This window comes from Sceloporus occidentalis, unplaced genomic scaffold (genome assembly GCF_023333645.1).
Source record: "Sceloporus occidentalis isolate IW3139 unplaced genomic scaffold, rSceOcc1.0.p SCAF_12, whole genome shotgun sequence".
NCBI classification, from domain to species: domain Eukaryota; kingdom Metazoa; phylum Chordata; class Lepidosauria; order Squamata; family Phrynosomatidae; genus Sceloporus; species Sceloporus occidentalis.
Window position 1 is genome coordinate 6,656,186 of NW_028316992.1, and position 18,268 is coordinate 6,674,453.

Below are 18,268 nucleotides of genomic sequence, written 5' to 3' on the forward strand. Positions count from 1 at the left end.
AAGCCATTCTGCTCTGCCTCATGTAACAAAAACTTCTAGTTGCATCATAGCCACTGAATGATTGGGCAGCCCATTGCTTGAGGAAGAGGGAACTTTCATATATAAATTCAAATACCAGAGGGGTTTTTCATTTAAAATCAAAAAATTCAAATGCATCCACCCCCTCCACTCACAATCCCAAGATCATGTTCATTGAAAGTAATATATGATGCAGCACTGGATAAAAGTTAAAATTTGGTAATGATAAAATACTTTTTAAACCAGTTTGCTCTAGAGATTTACTACTTTTGACACCAAATGGAAGACACATATCTGGCATAGTGGGAGCTTTATTGTGATTACTTCAATTGGATGAAAATCCATACAAACATTTGATTCCACAAAAGTCTTTGAGAGGCAAAAAATCCCCAATGAAGATCCCATCTGGAGGAGTTAAGACTGCAACCCTGAGCATGCTTAATGGAAGACAAATTCTTCTAAAGTAAGATGGATTTTCTCCTAAGTATGACTAGGCTTGACCTGAACAGCTTAGACACTTACCATGGCTCTTTACCATGGCAAGGCTAATAGGGCAGGGATAGATAATGATTCATTGTGGCATCACTGCCCAGGGTTGTGCACATTCATCTAAGGCCCAATTACTTGATGTGCTTAACATGAAGCTTTATATGCTTTACATGAAGCAATGACATCTCCCTCATTCTTTCTCTACTTTTCCTTTTCCTTTCCTTTTCATACTTTCTTTACAGGTGGGAGGTCTAATTCTTAGTGAGATTCATCTGCATGGGATGGAGAGGCTTAATACAGTTGGCCCTCCATATTCACAGATTCTTTACCCATGGATGCAGTCATCTACAGCTTGAAAATATTCCAAAAAGTTATAAATTCCCAAAAGCAAATCTTGTTGTTTCCCATTTTATACTTTACATTTGTCAGATAGATCTTTTGCAGTGGTCAGACTTCATCCTCTGTTCCCCTATCTGTTGGAGTTCTCCAGGGCTCTGTTTTAGGTCCCCTACTGTTCATCTCTCTACTCATTGTCCATAGGAAAACTTACTGGTTCTTTTGGTTTTTCCTATCATTTGTATGCCGATGACACTCAGCTGTATCTTTGCACCCTTGACCTTTCTCCAGGGCTTGAACAGCAAGTTTCATTTTGTCTCACAGCTGTCTCTCTATGGATGCGACATTGGCGTTTGAAGCTCAACGTATCCAAGATGGAGCTTCTTGTCCTTCCATCTAAGTCCTCCCTTCAATATTCCTTTTATGTTTCTGTCAGCAACACCTTTATTCGACCGGTCCAGGAAGCCCGCAGTCTTGGTTTCACTTTTGATTCCTCTCTGTCTTTTATCCCTCAGATCCAGGCCACAGCCAAAGCCTGCAGATTCTTTCTTTACAACATTGCCAAAATCCGTCCATTTCTCTTGGCCTCTACTGTCCATGCTCTGGTTGTCTCCTGACTAGATTACTGTAACTTCCTTCTGGCAGGGCTTCCTCTTTCTCATCTTTGCCCTTTAATTTCCGTCCAGCATTCAGTGGCACACATCATTACATCTGCTCGCTGCTTTGACCATGTTTCTCCTTTATTATCACCCCTTCACTGGCTCCCCATTCCCTTCCGTATTTAGTATAAGCTTCTGTTGTTAACTCTTAAAACCCTACATGGGCTGGCCCCTCTTTATTTCTTTCTCCTCATATTCCCACTCGTACCTTCCGTTCTAATAGTCAAGGTCTGCTGTCCCAGCCTAGGATCTCCACTGCCCCATCCAAGATTCGTCCCTTTTCACTTGCTGCCCCTCATTCCTGGAACCTTCTTCCCCCACGAATACAGATCATCACTTCTTTGACCACCTATAAATCTGAGTTGAAGAGCACCCTGTTCAGGGAAGCATTCCCAGGCACTGTGTGAATATTTATCTGATATTTATTAGATAATAGATGTTGATGTTTTAATTGTTGCCTGTTTTTTAACGAATTCTATTTTATATTACTACCTACTGTTGATATGTATTTAGTAGATTGTACGCCATTGGCAGGTTTTATATTTTTATTGACTTAATTATCTGCATGTATAGCGCTGTGTACATTTACAGTGCTATAGAAATAAATAAATAAATAAATAAATAAATAAATAATATACAGTCCACCCTCCCCATATGTAGAGGATCTGTTTTGGACCCCCTCCAGCATATGGGAAAAAGAGTGTATGCTCAAGCCCCATAGAAAATAATGGGGTGTGTGCTTGCATTGGTGCGTAACGCAGGTATGCGCCCCATTACTTCTGCCAGGGCTTGCCTTCCGCTTAAGCTCAAAGCTGCGGAAGGCAGGCCTGTCTATGGAGTGGGCCAACTGTATATGGGACACCATTTTACTGTGCCATTGTATATAATAGGTCTTCAGCATCCATGGATTTTGGTATCCATGTGGGGTCCTGGAACCAAACCCCAGCAGATACCAAGATATCTCAGTGCCAGTTTTTACCAGCAATTGCCCAATGGTTAAAAAATGGGACTTAGAAAAAAGGTATCATGGTACCAGGGAACCATGACTTGCCCAGTAAATCAGGTGTAGGATCTGAAATATCTCCTTGCCTCTCCTCTCTCTCTTTTGAAGTCTCACCATGCTCTATGAAGATTTTCATACCTGGCTGCATCGCTGCTAAAATGTCCCCAAAGCATCCCTAAAATGTGGAGGAAATGCCCATGTCTGAAAGCCAGGCATGCTTCCTGAATCGCCATGGAAACATGGCTCCCTCTAGCGCCCCTGAATCCTCTCACGGGGAGCAGATTTCCTATGAACGCAAACTTCGTGTTCAGAGGAATTCCACTCCCCAGGAATGATTCAGGGATGGTAAGAGCGAGCCACGTTTCCATGGCTATCCAGAAAGCGTGCCTGGCTTTCAGATACGGGAATTTCCTCCACCTTTTAGGGATACCTGGGGGACATTTTAGCAGCGATGCAGCCAGGTATGAAAATCTTCTACGATAAACTGGTTTGGGGACTGTTTTGAAAAGCTCCGATGTATTTGCAGGGGAAGGTGAGACGTCGCAAGAAGGAGACACCAGGACACACAGCTGGAAGGAAAAAAGCCACAGCTTTATTGAGTACAGCTGACAGGTAAGTAGGGTTGGCCCGAATGCATGGGTCTGGATTTGGCATTGACCAAACCGCCTGTTGCTCAATGAATCACGTTGCCCGGTCATGGCAGGGCATGACAGAAGAGGTAACTGACTGATCACATATCCATTTCTTTGCCCCTTTGTTACCGGGGGATGCTGATCAGGAGTTGCCCCTGCAATGGCAACACCTCATCACTCCCAGCAGCCCCGGGTCCCCATGGGACTCTCGATCTGGTGCTCCACAGCACAGGAGATCCAATGGTATAGATTATTGATTACTGATTATTTTAAACCCAGAATTTTAATCAGAAACCAGCAGGGAGACCAAGGAGTCGATTAAAAAAACATTGTTATTATTTAGCTGCAGCTGTTCCCAGTAGGCAATTCATCCAAATTACTGGGACCTCGAATTCAAAGTGAACCCAGATTTTATAGTATTTTGAGCAAAGGAAACTAGAAATCACATTATATTGGTTATATTGAATTAAACATTTACACCACTGTATTTTCATTGGATATCCTTGCATACGTCTCTAATCCTTGTGGGTTAGCCATCAATCAATCTTTTATCAATATTTTCTGTTTCACTGTCCTCAAACTGTTTATGCAGTACTCCCTTTTATTTGGGTTAGAATTATAAGTTAGGAGCCATTTCTCAAATGGTTTACATTCCAAAACAGATAATTTTATATGACCTGGGATATCAACCTTTGTCAGCACTATAATCTTAATACTTTGTGCCATCTGAAGCACACCAGGCATATGTGTCCCAACAGGGCTTATAGGGCATGAGCCGGAACCACAATACCCTCCAGAGGTGGCTGGATTGTAAGTCCCATCTCCATAGCCAGCATAGCCAAAGGCGAGGTGTGCTGGGATCTGGAGTCCAACAACATGTGCAAAGCTATGTCAGCACTACAATCTTCAGCTCCTAAGCATTAGTAAAAGTATGAATTTTAACCAGTCTACCACACCAAGGCCCATGCTACTAAAGGTTGTAGCACACCCTGACTCTTAAGCACTAAATAGAGGGTGGGGAAGACCAGACTGGGATGGCATCCAGCGCTCCAGCCACGTGGATTTAAATAGGCCAAGGAACCAATCATAATGGAGGAGAGGTGGAAGTCCCGCCTCCATCAAGGAGGCTGTTGGTCAAGGCAACAGGCAGGCTTCCGGCAACAAAGCCTGCTGGGACCTGTAGTCCTGAGAATCCGTTGGACGTTCCATCAGCCAGAGTTCCATAGAGCCAATCTGGGCAGGATAACAAACAGCTCCTGATACACTCTGGGAGCAAACTACCATCCCTGCTGGGCAAAGAAGCCACCGAGGTCCCGGCGCCTCCCTCCCTAGCAACTGGGCCGGGAGGGTAAGTCTGGTGGCCACATTTAAAAAGTCATGACTATGGGATGGAAGAAACATTTCTGTACACCAAGACCTCAGTTATACCCATTTTCAGTTTAAAATGTGTCTGTCTCCAGGCTAGCTCTTAACACAAGAGAAAAAAAAAGGTCAAAGCTGCCCTTTTTCAAACGGAGGTTGGTTGAATCTGTGGATAAAGGAACCGTGGATATGGAGGGCTGACTGTATGTTTGTTTAACTTCGGTTTAATTTTGTGTTATTTCACGTTAACAGTGACGTCGTGTGATAAATTTCAGGTTTTTCCCTCTAATTTAACTCTACTTTAAATCCCTTTTTCCCGCAGGATCTCGCTAGTGTGATAAACTCAACAAAGTAGCAGCGTACTATGTTGTTGCTAACCAAACTACAGGCTTCCCTTTCCCCCTTTCCTTCTTCTCCTTCTGGATTTATATAATCAGAATTCTCAGCATTTTGCAATCCCAGTACGTTTACTTTGCTGTGTTGGTTCTGGACATTGAGGATGGCGTTGCGAAACAGAAAGTTTGTATTGGCTGTTTCTCACTGGAATGAAACAGATTAATCATTAGTTTTTAGAATGGCACTTTTAACTTGAGTGTCTTTAGAAGACTAGGGCTTTAGATTTCAATAAACAACAAAGGTGTGCTTCAGTCAAAGTTAAGCGCTTTAAAATCCCATTAAACTAGAAAGAGTTAAGTTCTGATAGTCAAATGCCTGTTCAGCCCAGATATGATATAATATGCATATGTATGCAAAAGGCCTCTGAATTCAACAGGGCTTAGGGTATAAGTGGGAACCACAATGCCCTCCAGAGGTGGCTGGACTGTAAGTCCCATCTCCATAGCCAGCATTGCCAAAGGCGAGGTATGCTGGGATCTGGAGTCCAACAACATGTGTGAAGCTACATGTTTCCTACACTTGGTTTATTATCATGAAATGAAATGAGAGAGATTTGGTCTTAGTGCAGATTAGTCCGCTGCATTTGGAGAAATGTCAATTTTCTTGGCTTTATCCTATAGCTTCTAACATTTCATGCATGGAAACTGGGACACATATGCATGGTGTGCTTCAGATGGCACAAAGTACTAAGTATTAATAAGTATATATGAGGAAGAACAGGAAAGTGTCCGGTGTCACCACCAGACAGGTCTGTGAGGGTGGCAGGATGGAGAGAAAGTTCTTTCTCCAAAATCAAAAGACTCAGGCAGGCTCATATGGGGAGATATGGGCTTTGAGACCATCTGGACCCAAATTGTATAGGGCTTTACAATTTACAACCAGCACTTTAGATTGTGCCCAGAGATCAGTGGCGTCACTGCAGAGGTGCAGGGGGTACGAACCACACCAGGTAATGACATTTTTTTTACAGAAGATATGTATATTAACATTTAGGTGATTAATATGCTTAATATGATATCATCCTATATTAAAATTATCACTCATTCTACTTAATATTCATAATTCATGAAGAAAATAATTAACTAGGACGAGCTTTCCTTTGGGTTAGTTGCATTCATTTGTTTTTAAAAAAATAACCCAAATGGTTACACACTGTAGATTACTTTAATATTAGGTAAATAACCAAGATAGCTATATAGATATTATCATTAACTGAGTTCCAAAGACTTTGCACATGGCACCTCGACCCATTGCCCAATGTTTGAAAAGTTACAAAAGTACTCATAATTTTCCAGATCAAGACAGACTAACCCAGAACAAAATATTATCAGGACAGTAGCTGCCTGTCAGGTGGCTGTTAACAAACAGATCCAGCTTTAATGTCTTTTTACTGTAGCTCTACTAGAACAAGTCAAACTTTATTTCCCCCCATAGTGCCTGAACGTACTTGAGGCTATGTGGAATCTGCATCATTTTATTGAGTGTGTGTATGTGTGTGTACCTTCAAGTTGACTGTTTACTTACAGTGACCCTAAGACTTTCATAGGGTTTTCTTAGTACAGTCGGCCATTCTTATATACGGATTTTTATACACGGATTCAAGCATCCACGGTTTGAAAATGTTCAAAAAAAGTATAAATTTCAAATATCAAACCTTGATTTTTCCATTTTTTTTATAGGGGACACCATTTTGCTATGTCATTATATTTAATAGGACTTGAGCATCCACGGATTTTGTTATCCACGGGGGAATCTTGGAACCAAACTCCAGCGTATAACAAGGGTCCACTGTATGTATTAAATGGAGAGTTATAATAATATTATTCTAAGGATAAGGTACATTGAGGGGCTAGTTTCTCTGTACAGCCAATTACTTTTTAGAGATTTCACTACTAAACCCAGAGTGATCTGAATTTGATATTTATTCAGCAAGAATCTCCCAGAGGGAAATGACTACAGCCTTAACCATTTCATTTCAGGATACATGCCTACTGTGTGGAATTGAATCTAGATTCGTGGGGGCTGCTATCAATTGCAAATCGTACATAAAGCTGAAGATATATTTTCTGTTGAGATATATCTATCAGAATGTGCATTGTTAGCTGTAAAGGAAGAATGGCATACACATTCACACACACACACACACACACACACACAAAACCAGGAAGGCAGTGATACACTTTTATGGGATATGGAACATATTCTTAGAGGCTTAACTAATAAGCAGCAAGGATGGAATAGCAATAGAAGAGAAAAAATAATCTGACTATACTAGTGTTTTGTATGTAGGATTTATAAGTGCACATGGCTGGAAGATAAATGGGGATGCACTGTGGAATGAGAGGAAAGAACAAGAGATTGGAAATGTTTGGCTTTTCCGAGGAAGTTTAGCCATGCCCTTCTGAAACATTAATTGTGTGACATAAAGGACATTATGGTATGGTAGTCGATTACCTTGTCCGGTGTATGTTATCCTTATTATGCAGACCCTATAGTATTACCTTAGTAAAACTGATTAGTGAAACTGAAGTAAATAGTAAAATGGAGGTGTCGTTTCATGACATGCAAACGCCCCTCATTTTAAAACTATTATCCACTCTGTAGTAGATAATACTATTCATCTTCACATTATACATAGCTAACAAAGGTTCCAGGGAAATAGTTAAGGGAACTAGTACCAGGGACAGCTTCTTTCTTATTTACTGGATCACTTGATGCCGTTACAGGTGTCAACCCAATTCTATTTTTATACACAACTCAGGTGGATGGGTGAATACAACCCACCTCTAGAAGAAAGTGAGCCTGTTTCTCTGCCCTATCAGGATTTTTCATGCAAACTCAAGTCTCAAATCACAGAAAAGATTGTTTTCTGCCATGCCAAAGCATCTTTCTTCCATGACTGATTACAAAACGGTCTTTGTTCCCTTGCTAACTTGATGAAGTCACTGCCACGCAGCAAACATATTTATTGCACCGTGCAAAGGTTGCAGCCAACAAATATGCTGGTACAAAGTCTGGGATCCTGAATCTTTATAATAAACTTAAGGCAAAGTATTTCTTGCTGCCTTGCCATAATCTACAGACTTCAGATAAAGAAGCTTCTTTATAACTTTTGTGATAAGGACTGAGAAAAACAGGCAAGCAGGACAGATGCTGGGTTCAGTCTCAGTTTGGCTCAGTCCTGACACCAGTTTTAACTCACATTTCTAAAGCTGATAAATAATGGCTGAGTCAGCATAGCTAAGGCCTTTATAAATCTTGGACTCCTGAACAGGGCAGACTTCTTCCAGATGGATATGTGTTAGAAATCTTTCTTGAAACCCAATATTAGAAGCCTAATGCCTGGATTCAATATAAAAATGTTCTAGTAAATCTTTAGACAAATGCTCCCCTCAACAGTGGTATCTTTCTGAAGTCAATAGGGAAAAAACTCATCATCATGATCTTAACAGGTTTTCATTTGAGCCTTCTGATTCATCCCTGCCTGCACCAGACATATTTGTGTAGATTTTTCTCCAATATTTTTTCGCCTCGGTGCAAGTCCACCATAGATGGGGGAAAATTCTCTTTTCTTTTTCGCATTTCCAACAACAGTTTTTCCCTGTTCCGTATATTTTACTTAATCTATCCGGAGGGCAATGCATCTGTATATAATTTTATAATAATTTTCTTTGATGTCTTGGCTTGCTGAATATTTTAATCTAACATTCCAATATTCCACTGACCCTCAATATTCCACTGACCCTCTTTTTTTAAACCCATAAATTAACCTCTGGACATGTTTAGCTGTTTTGTTTGGTTTGCATTTTTGGCAGCCCATGCACCTTCCCCCACCGGTGGCAACTAGGGTCAGAAAAGTAATCCCCAGACCCACCAAAGTTGCCCAATCCTGCTTTGAAGGCATCTCACTCTATAAAATCAATCCCTTTCTCCTGTAATACTGCTTGCTTTGTCTCACTGTCTGGAGACCAAGAAATACAAAGCAGTTTTCTAAGATTTTGCCGGTTCCTGGGGACTTGAAAACTGTATCCATTTGTGATTCTTTTATTTTTCTAGGCACAATTCCTATCACAGTTCTCTTCAAAAGAACATGCCATCTAAAAATTAATAAACCCTAGGCTCATCACTCCCTGACCAACATGCTTTTAGATGTTTTCCCCTTGAAAATTATTGATTTACCTTCATATCATAAGGAGCAGAGTTGTTTACTATGATAACTTCCGTAGGTCATTAGTTTAGCTCTTAGGCATTTAATTGCTCTTGAAGTTTAACCTTAGGCTATGGAACAACAAACAAAGCTAAGATGGTTTGAGGCAGATTTTTCTTTGCACTGTTTTCAGTGCTGAATAATTTGAAATGTTCAACAAAATAATTGTTTGCTTGATTGGTAGCCCACCTTTCCAACAAATGGTGTTCAGGGTATCTAACCACAATAACACAAAAACAGTAAGACATAAGACAATGCAATAAAGAGCAGTAAAATACAAAAGTTTAAGAAAGATAAAACCATGGTAGATGAAACATGGTAAAAATAATGTTTCAAAAAGCAAGTTAAAATCAATTACAAGACACTTTCAAGTCAGCTTACGTACAAAGCCCCGAGTAAACAAAAATGCATTTGCTAACAGAAGTTAATTGGAGGTAGAACAAGCCAGAGCTCCCTTGACAAAGACATTCAAGATCTGTTTGCCAAATGTACTTCAGATATTGGCAGAACAGACAGGAAAGCCTCCTGCAATGATCTTAAAAGCCTAACCAGTTGATGTGGGAGAACTGAGTCATGTAATTTGCTCACTGTTTTCAAACCACATTTACCAAACCATGTTGAAAACTATTAGCCTGTATTTTTCTATTTCTTTTCTTTTTAAATATATTTTTATTTAAACACACACACACACAGAGAGACACATATATATGTAGTTTAAGTTAGTTGGTTTTATGTGGGTTCTTTTATGTATTTAATATGTCATATATTATATTTGACAAAAATACATAAATAGGATATCTCTTTCCTTTCTAGAAGGAAAAGGAAGAAACAGGAATCCCAAAATTGGGTCACCCTGTTTTCTAAGTGGCAGACAAAAATGCTGATAATATTGGACCTGATAGCAAGGATGCATGGTAGCAAACATGACCTAGAAAACCACTGCAAATGCAAATGCATGTAGTCCATGGACTGTGTGTTGCCCACCCCAATCGATAATGCCTGGCTGCACATCTCCACAGTTTTAGATGGAAGTCTTTCCTAGGATGACTTTGGCAAACCAGTTGAACTTGAATGTTTTTCATAGACCCCTTCAGTTCTAAGAAGCTGTTGATTCCTTTGCTTTAGCAAGAAATGTAAAAGTGGTCAAGTGGTTATAAATAATGCAGTTTATCATTCATAACTAGATCAGAAATTATGCACAAGTGGCTGCTAAATAAGAGAAACAACATAGCGTGATGGTTGGATTGAACTAGGATTCTAGGAAACCAGGGTCGAAGCCCCACTCAGCCACGGAAACCCACTGGGTAACCATGGGCAAGTAACCCTGTCTCAGCCTCAGAGGAAGGCAACAACAAAGCTCTCGGAACAAATCTTGCTGAGAAAAACTTGTGATAAGTATGCCTGAGGGTTATCATCAGCTAGAAAAGACTTGAATGCATACAGCAACTACAACAAATATTTAAGTACTGTATATGTATAAGTATGACTCATATTTGTTGAGACATTTTAGCCAAAAATTGACTCCAAAAGACTTGGTTGATTTATTCATGGGTCAAAAAAAGGAACCACTCCCTTTCTCTAAGTAGAGTTGTGAAAGGCCAGAGCTTGGTCCATACCAGGAGCATGTAAAAGAAGCACCTATTCTCTCTACTTTCTCTGCTGTGGCTTCACTTCTGACCTTTTTGAATGCCTGGGTTGGAAAAGCACAAACAGTTATGCCTGACAGCATTTTGTTAAGTTCTTTGGCACTGTTTTCCTTTGCTTCATCCTTTACATCCTTTGTTACATGCCTCTAAGTTTTATCCTCGACTTTTCCATGCGTTATATCAAAATCCATAACTTTGGCCCTAACACCTGCCCTTGACTTATCCATGATTTATCGTGGAGTATACAGTATATGGTAATTACAGTTCAAAAGTTTTGACATCCTGTTATTTTTACTTGATTTCTGAGGGCAGAAGAGCATAGATATAAGAGATGAACTTACTGGGAAATCAAGGAATAAACCTTTTCGGCCTGTTTAAAAAATCTTTTCTGGGACCACTTTCCACATTCAAGTTGGAACAAATTTCCAAGAACTCCACAAGCATAATCACAAAGGTGACTCTCTTAGGAAACCAGTATGTTTTAAATAACAGTGGTCCAATTAATGTTTGAGGCAGTAATGAAAAGTACCGTATATACTTGACTATAAGTCAACCTCATCTCTAAGTGAGAGCAGGTTTTGGGCCAAATTTATGGATTTTGATATGACCCTTGGATAAGTCGAGGGTAAAACTTAAGGACATGCAACAAAGGATATAAATGATGAAGCAAAGGGGAAAAAATGCCAAAAAACCTAAAAAAATCTGGCAGGCATAATGGTTTTGGCTCACACTAAATGCTGGATGGAAGATAAGAGCAGAGGGAGGTCAGTGCTTCCAGGACAGATTGCACTCTTGCCTTTCACCAGAGGATGGTTCCCTTTTTAATAAGAGTTAAAGTATAGTATTTACATTGACCCATGGATAAGTCGACCTAGGTTTTTGGAGTCAATTTTTTGACTAAAATTTCTAGACTTATATACATGAATATATACAGTAGATGAAAAAAACTCCATCATATATATGTATATGTGTATGTATGTATGTATGTATGTATGTATTCTTCCTTTCTGCACTTCTGTCTAATGTGCAAAGGAAGGGGAAGAATGACAAATATCACCTAAGGCAAGATATATATGGAGTGAGACTTTTCAACAGTGTATACATTTGTTGTATTTTGTTTGCTTTAATGTGACAATCTGTTTAATTGTGTTTTATTGTTTTAAATTACTGTGGTTTTAGTAGAGCCCCTGTCTGGCAGAGAGTGCTCCACTCCAAAGCATACTGACCTATTCAGCAAAAAGACCAGCTTGACAAGGTCACATGAAGAACAAAGCAAAACAACATGTCCTATTTGACCCTGTAGCTAATCTGCAAAAGGACGCAGAACTGTCAGATGAACTGCCAACAAATAATGAAGTTTGAAAGTTAAAACTTCCCTTCATGGGGATGGGGAAGTGTAACCTTTTAATACGAGAAAGCAAAGTCGTTAAGCAGCTCCTCAGCTGTAATGCTAAATATGCCTACTTCCAGCCAAATATACATAGGCTTATTTAGGTCTCGTATATAAATAAGCAAAAATGGCATTTATTTCAGTGGGGAAGACTGCAGCAGATGCTTAACGTTTTCAGGTCATTAAATAAGATTTAAAAGTAACCTTGTTAAGCCCTTTCATTAGTTTTGCCTTTGTCAAAAATTAACTGTGCGTTTGATCTTCAGCTGAGCATCCTGGGCTGCATCTGCACAGCAGAAATAATCCATTTTGACACCACTTTAACTGCCATGACTTAATGCTATGGAATTCTGGGAACTGTAGTGTGTTGTGGTACCAGAACTCTGACAGGGATTTGCTAAATGTCTCACAAAAAAACTACAGTTCCCAGAATTTCCTAGCATTGAGCCATGGCAGTTAAAGTAGTGTCAAACTGGATTATTTCTGCAGTGCGGATGCAGCCTCTATTGCACCAGAATGGATGCTTTACTAAAGGAGGGAAGTGCAAGGAGATCTGATCATATTCTTTGAAATGTTTGGCTAAAGTAATCATTCAATTTTGGAAGTTCATCTTTTGGCTCAATGGTAGTGAATACTATGGGAGAAAGGTAGCCTGTCTTCTGCCAAGTGCAGGGAAGCACTCTTTATTTGTGATGGGAGAGAATTGAAAGGCATGTAAACCTTAAACATCTTGCTCTTTAAATCCCGTTACATAGGCATTTACAGAGCAGAGCAAATTAGTCAAACCAGTCCAAGAAGGAAGTGTGAGAGCCAGAGTGTTTCTTTTTTAAAAATCTGATCCTGTAACTTAATTCTGAGTAGACATTTATAGATCTGAGCTGTAATTTCTATGTTTGAAGTTTGTTATCGATGGACTTACTTCTGAGTAGACATTAGAATTGTGCTGTGCTTGTCTGCCTGAAGCATGTTGTGTGCTAGGTCTTACGCTTGGGGCATAGTATATAAACCTACATGGGAGTAAGGCCAATAATTTCTGATTTAACATAAGTGGAGTTGCATTGCAACTCATTTTATGGGGTTGTCATTTTTAATTAAGTTGCCCCTTGTAGATGAGTACCTCATGGTACACCTTATGACTTCTATTATTAGCTTGTATTGACTCATTTGATAGGTATCTACATAATCTCTAAGGGAATTCTGGCTGCTACAGTACAACTCATGCCTATAAATACACCAGAGAATAATAATTCAGCAAAGAATTATGAGAGAGAGGATTTTGTAAAAGGGCCCAATTCAATGGATTTAAATCACAGTACAAAAGATTGTGAACAAACTTTAGGAAGAACCTCCTCATGGAAAAAGCTGTTTGACAGTGGAATTGTTGTTGTTGTTCTTGTTGTATGACTTCAAGTAATTTCCAAATTATGGTGACCTAACCCTATCATAGAGTTTTCAGTGGCCAAGAGTGTGTGACTTGCCGAAGGTCACCCAGTGGGTTTCCATGGCTGAGTGGGGAATCAGACCTTGATCTTTAGTTAAAACTGGTTTTAACTATGTGTTTTTAATTTATGTTTTAATATTTATAATATTTAATTGTTTTTTTTAACTTTTGTAAACAACGTTTTTACTTCTGTCTTTTTAAATCGTTGTAACCCACCTTGAATCCCATTGTGGGAGAATATATATTATACAATATAAATCCTTGAAATAAATAAAACAGAGGCATAGTCCTACGCTCAAACTATGCTGGCCAATGGTAATGGAATTCACTGTCTGAAAAGGTTGTGGACCTCCATTGGATTTTAAAGCAGAACTTATATGTTCACCTCTCAGAAGGACTTTAGCAGTGGATTCAGGCACTGGCAAAAAGCTGGATTAGATGGTCCTTGGGGTGTCTTCCAATGCTATGATTCTATAGGAGTATTTCTATGTTTATCTAAACAATGTTGCATGGTATCCCCTACCCCCCACTTTTACCATTTAAGAGGATACAATCCTACAATTCAAGTCTAAGACAGGTCAGCAAACTGCAGCTAATAGAACAGCCTGAGCCAAGTATCACCTCATATTTTTGACCATAAAGCCACAGTACTTATTTTCAGATTTATTGTCATCTAACAACGTAGCTAAAGTTCGCTGGGGATAAATGAAAAAGGAATGCTAACTCCAAAAACACTATAATCTGTTCCATTATTAAATACTGAGTTTACCCTTGCAGTCAAAGACCTGATCTAAAAATTCCATGACCACATATAAGGAATTCATATGTAAGAAAAGATTGCTTAAGGATACTTTAACATTTACTTAGGACCTTCCTAAACAAGTGTGGAGCACAAGGTTACATACAACAATATAATAAATAAAAATAGATAGCAACAATAACACTAAAAAGGGCCACTTCAAAAATCAAACAAGAATCTAGTTTTTCTGGTGGTAAAATGGCATGATTATTAGAAATAAGGCTGACACTATGGAGATTATCACATGGGGAAAGGTATGCCTTTTCGCCATGCTTTTCCCATCCTTTTGTCTGATTGTGCCACCAAACTGGAAATCATAGGAAAAGAGGAAATTGGTGAAAGCAATTAAAATAATCTTTGGATGCATTTTGGAAGATGTTTTCAATGTCAGATGACATTGCACTAATGTGGTCATTATCCCTTTGGTGAAGTGTAATTGTCCGTGATTGTGCAAAAAGCTATCATATGAATTCATGTTTATTTATTTATTTTATTTTTCTCCTGCCTTTCTCCCAAGTTGGGACTCAAGGCAGCTCACAATATAATATAATATCATATCATATCATATCATACAGACACACACACACATTAAAACAACACTATAAAACAATTAATCCAATTAAAACAGTACAAAGTTTTTAAAAATAGGACATACAAAATGTAAAACATACAAGGTTAAAAATAGACTAAACCAGCCACACACACACAATAAAACCAGGCCTGCATGACCATTATCCTGTCAGAGAAGTGGAATTATCCTGTCATTTTTCATTAACGGAAGTTTCCATTATTCAAAAGTGACAGGACAATTCCACTTCATTGACAGGATAATGACAGGGTAAGTGTGACATGTGTGTAAGTCTTTAACACGATCATGCGATAAGGACACGATAAGGATGGGAGTGATTCCCTTCTCCCCTGTCCTTTGTCCTCACTCCATCTGATAATCTCCCATCTATCTTTGATTAAATCACATTGAACTTGGTGAGACTTATTTATGAATAACTATGTATACCACTGAGCTGTAGAACAGTGTTTCCAGAGTTTTACAAAGTTACTTCTTAGACTACAAATCCCAGAATCCCCCAGCCAGCATGGCCAATGTCCATAGAACTGTATTGCAACTACTACACCACATTGAGTCTTTTTATTCTGTACCCCTTCTGATTTCATTTTTTCTCTCTCTTGTAAAGTGTTAACAAGAGATTAACACTTTCTTATGCACTGCAGAATGCACTCTCTTATATGGTGAGATGAAACTCAGCTCATGGAGCTCTTTTCCTTTAAATTTAGTTGATAAAATGGGGTTTTCAGAAAAATAGGTGAGGAGTGTCACTTTCTGCCCTGCCAAACTCTCACTTAAACCAGGGCTGATTGATTTGATGGTACAGACAAATTTAGGATTATTCCATGCCATGAGATCAGATAATCTTTCTTAACAGGTTGTCCCCCTTGCTCTCTCTCAGTGTATTGATATTACAAATCTGGATTACAGAAAAGCCTCCACAAAGCCTCATTTGAACATATTTTCCCAGGATAAAATAGAAAGGCACTTTATTGGGGCTCTATGTAAAGAAAGTGTTTGTGTTCATGACCAAAACTTTTGAAGACCTAGCATGTGTGTTAACTTTGGTGTCCTATATTTTTGTTTGCATGGGAAAGACTTTTGCAGTCCATTTTAGAAAAACTTCCAGGAAAAAGAGATCAGGACAAAATATTTATGCAACTGTCAGATAACAAATAATACCAGATCAGATACCATAGAACCAGCATGATGTAGTATTTTGAACTTTGGACTAGAAATCTGGAAGACTAGTTTTTGATTCGTCATTCAGCCATGGAAACCCACAGACCTTGGACCACAGCGGAAGGTAATAGAAATCCCCTATGAACAAATCTGGCCAAGAAAACACCTTAGTTTTGCCATTAGTTGAAAATGATTTGAAGGCATACAACAACAACATTTTCAGAAAAAGATAAAGGTGTCACATTCTGAATGGCAAGTTTTACCACTCTGGTTGTTAAATCTAAGTTAAAGTTAAAAGCTAAAGTGATGTCGAAGGCTTTCATGGCCGGCATCCATAGTTTTTTGTGGGGTTTTCAGGCTATGTGGCCATGTTCTAGAAGAGTTTATTCCTGATGTTTTGCCGGCATCTGTGGCTGGCATCTTCAGAGTATGCTGACCTGGAAGATGCCAGCCACAGATGCTGGCGAAATGTCAGGAATAAACTCTTCTAGAACATGGCCGCATAGCCCGAAAAACCCACATAAAACCATAAAACCTAAAGTGTCTACAACAATCAACATTGACAAATCAGACACTTCACTTGAGGTTTTCTTTTATTAGATACTGATTTATTAATTTCCCAAACATGTTTACATTCTGGTGTCTTTTTGATATATTGCTTCAGTATACTTTATAGAGATATGCTGTATTTTAACTTACCAAAGAAATTTGAATCATGTTTTATTGTATGATTATTATTAACCTCACATTTTCTCAAAATGGTGAACTCAAAGTAGATTACAATTCAAATATATTACAATTTGTATTGTAATATTTTGTTGCTTGGATGCAGAATAATAATGATGAACAGCATAATGTGTATTGTCTATTGAAACTCCAAAGGAATCAGTAACAACAGTATATTTTCCTTTACCTACCCTAAAACAGGGAACCTTTTCCCATTTTGATTCTTTATAAGTCAAACCATGCAGGGCAGTGTGTTAATCATTGTCTTGTTAAACATTTTATATTCACCATCTATTTACAAACAGAATAGATGACCTAGAACTGCCTCTTTTCTGACATTTTCTATTGGTCAAGAGCATTAAACATGAAATTGCCGGGTAAACAAAAAAAAAAATGTGATCGTATGATGTTTGTCTGGCTTTCCTAGTTTCCTAGAAGTGGAAATGTACAAATATGTAGAATTTTTAGAAGTACTGGGCCCTCCTTTGTTAATTGAATAGGGATGAACAATTCATTTATTCAAGACTCTGTTAAGCACAATCAATATGTGCTGTCTAAAAGCCCGACTGGTGAAACACCATCCAAAATACTCAAAACATGGCACTTGTTCTAATAACTTCTCATCCATTTATCCTTTGCTAAAACCTCTAATTTTGATTTTTCCCATAATTAACACTGAGCAGAGTTTGCTTACAATAATCACTAAACTCTTCCAGTAATCTCCCAAGGACTGTTTGGATGTACAATATTTGCACTGTATTATTTGCACAGAGCAATATTGAAATAGCTTTACTCCTTTTGGGGGGGAAAACTGGAGGCCTGAATATAAAATCCATCATATCATGTATATATAGACTGAAAAGCAATGGAGCCAAGGAACAGCCTTGGAGAATTTTTATATTTATTATTACAATTTAAAAATACTTCCATCCTGGGTTCCATCTCTTCATTGCATATTATTATGTACGAAGCCAGCACTTAGGCTAGAGGTATGCAGATAAAGCACTTTGTTGGCGTGTGCCTTCAAGTTGTTTCCAACCTATGACAACCTTATCACTGGGTTTTCTTGGCAAGATCTGTTCAGAGGGGGTTTGCCTTTGCCTCCCTTTGAGGCTGAGACAGTGTGGCTTACCCAAGGTCAACCAGCGGATTTCCATGGCTGAGCAAGGATTCAAACCCTGGTCTCCAGAATCATAGTCCAGCACTCAAACCACCATGCCACAGTCGCCCATAGGTAACACATTTCTGCAATGCCAACACAGACTTCTTGCTTAATTATCTCTGGCTGGCTATGAATTCCTTGGGGATCTGGCATAACCCCTTTCCTCTCTTATGAAATGGGGCTACCAGTTGCTGGTGCTAGATTGGTTTTGACCCTTCCCACCTTCTTGGACCCCTTGTAGGCCATTTTGAAATC

The 18,268-nt window shown here is 38.9% G+C and overlaps 1 protein-coding gene across 3 annotated transcripts in view; it reads left to right on the forward strand.

Moving 5' to 3' along the window:
• Window positions 1-4,364: 4,364 nt before the first annotated feature.
• The window catches only part of TDRD15 (tudor domain containing 15), a 35,259-nt gene continuing 21,355 nt past the window's right edge, over window positions 4,365-18,268 (forward strand). For all 3 annotated transcript variants that reach the window (XM_089477907.1, XM_089477911.1, XM_089477912.1), the window contains exon 1: window positions 4,365-4,485. The gene's annotated coding sequence lies outside the window, so the exon portion shown is untranslated. The remainder of the gene's footprint in view (window positions 4,486-18,268) is intronic.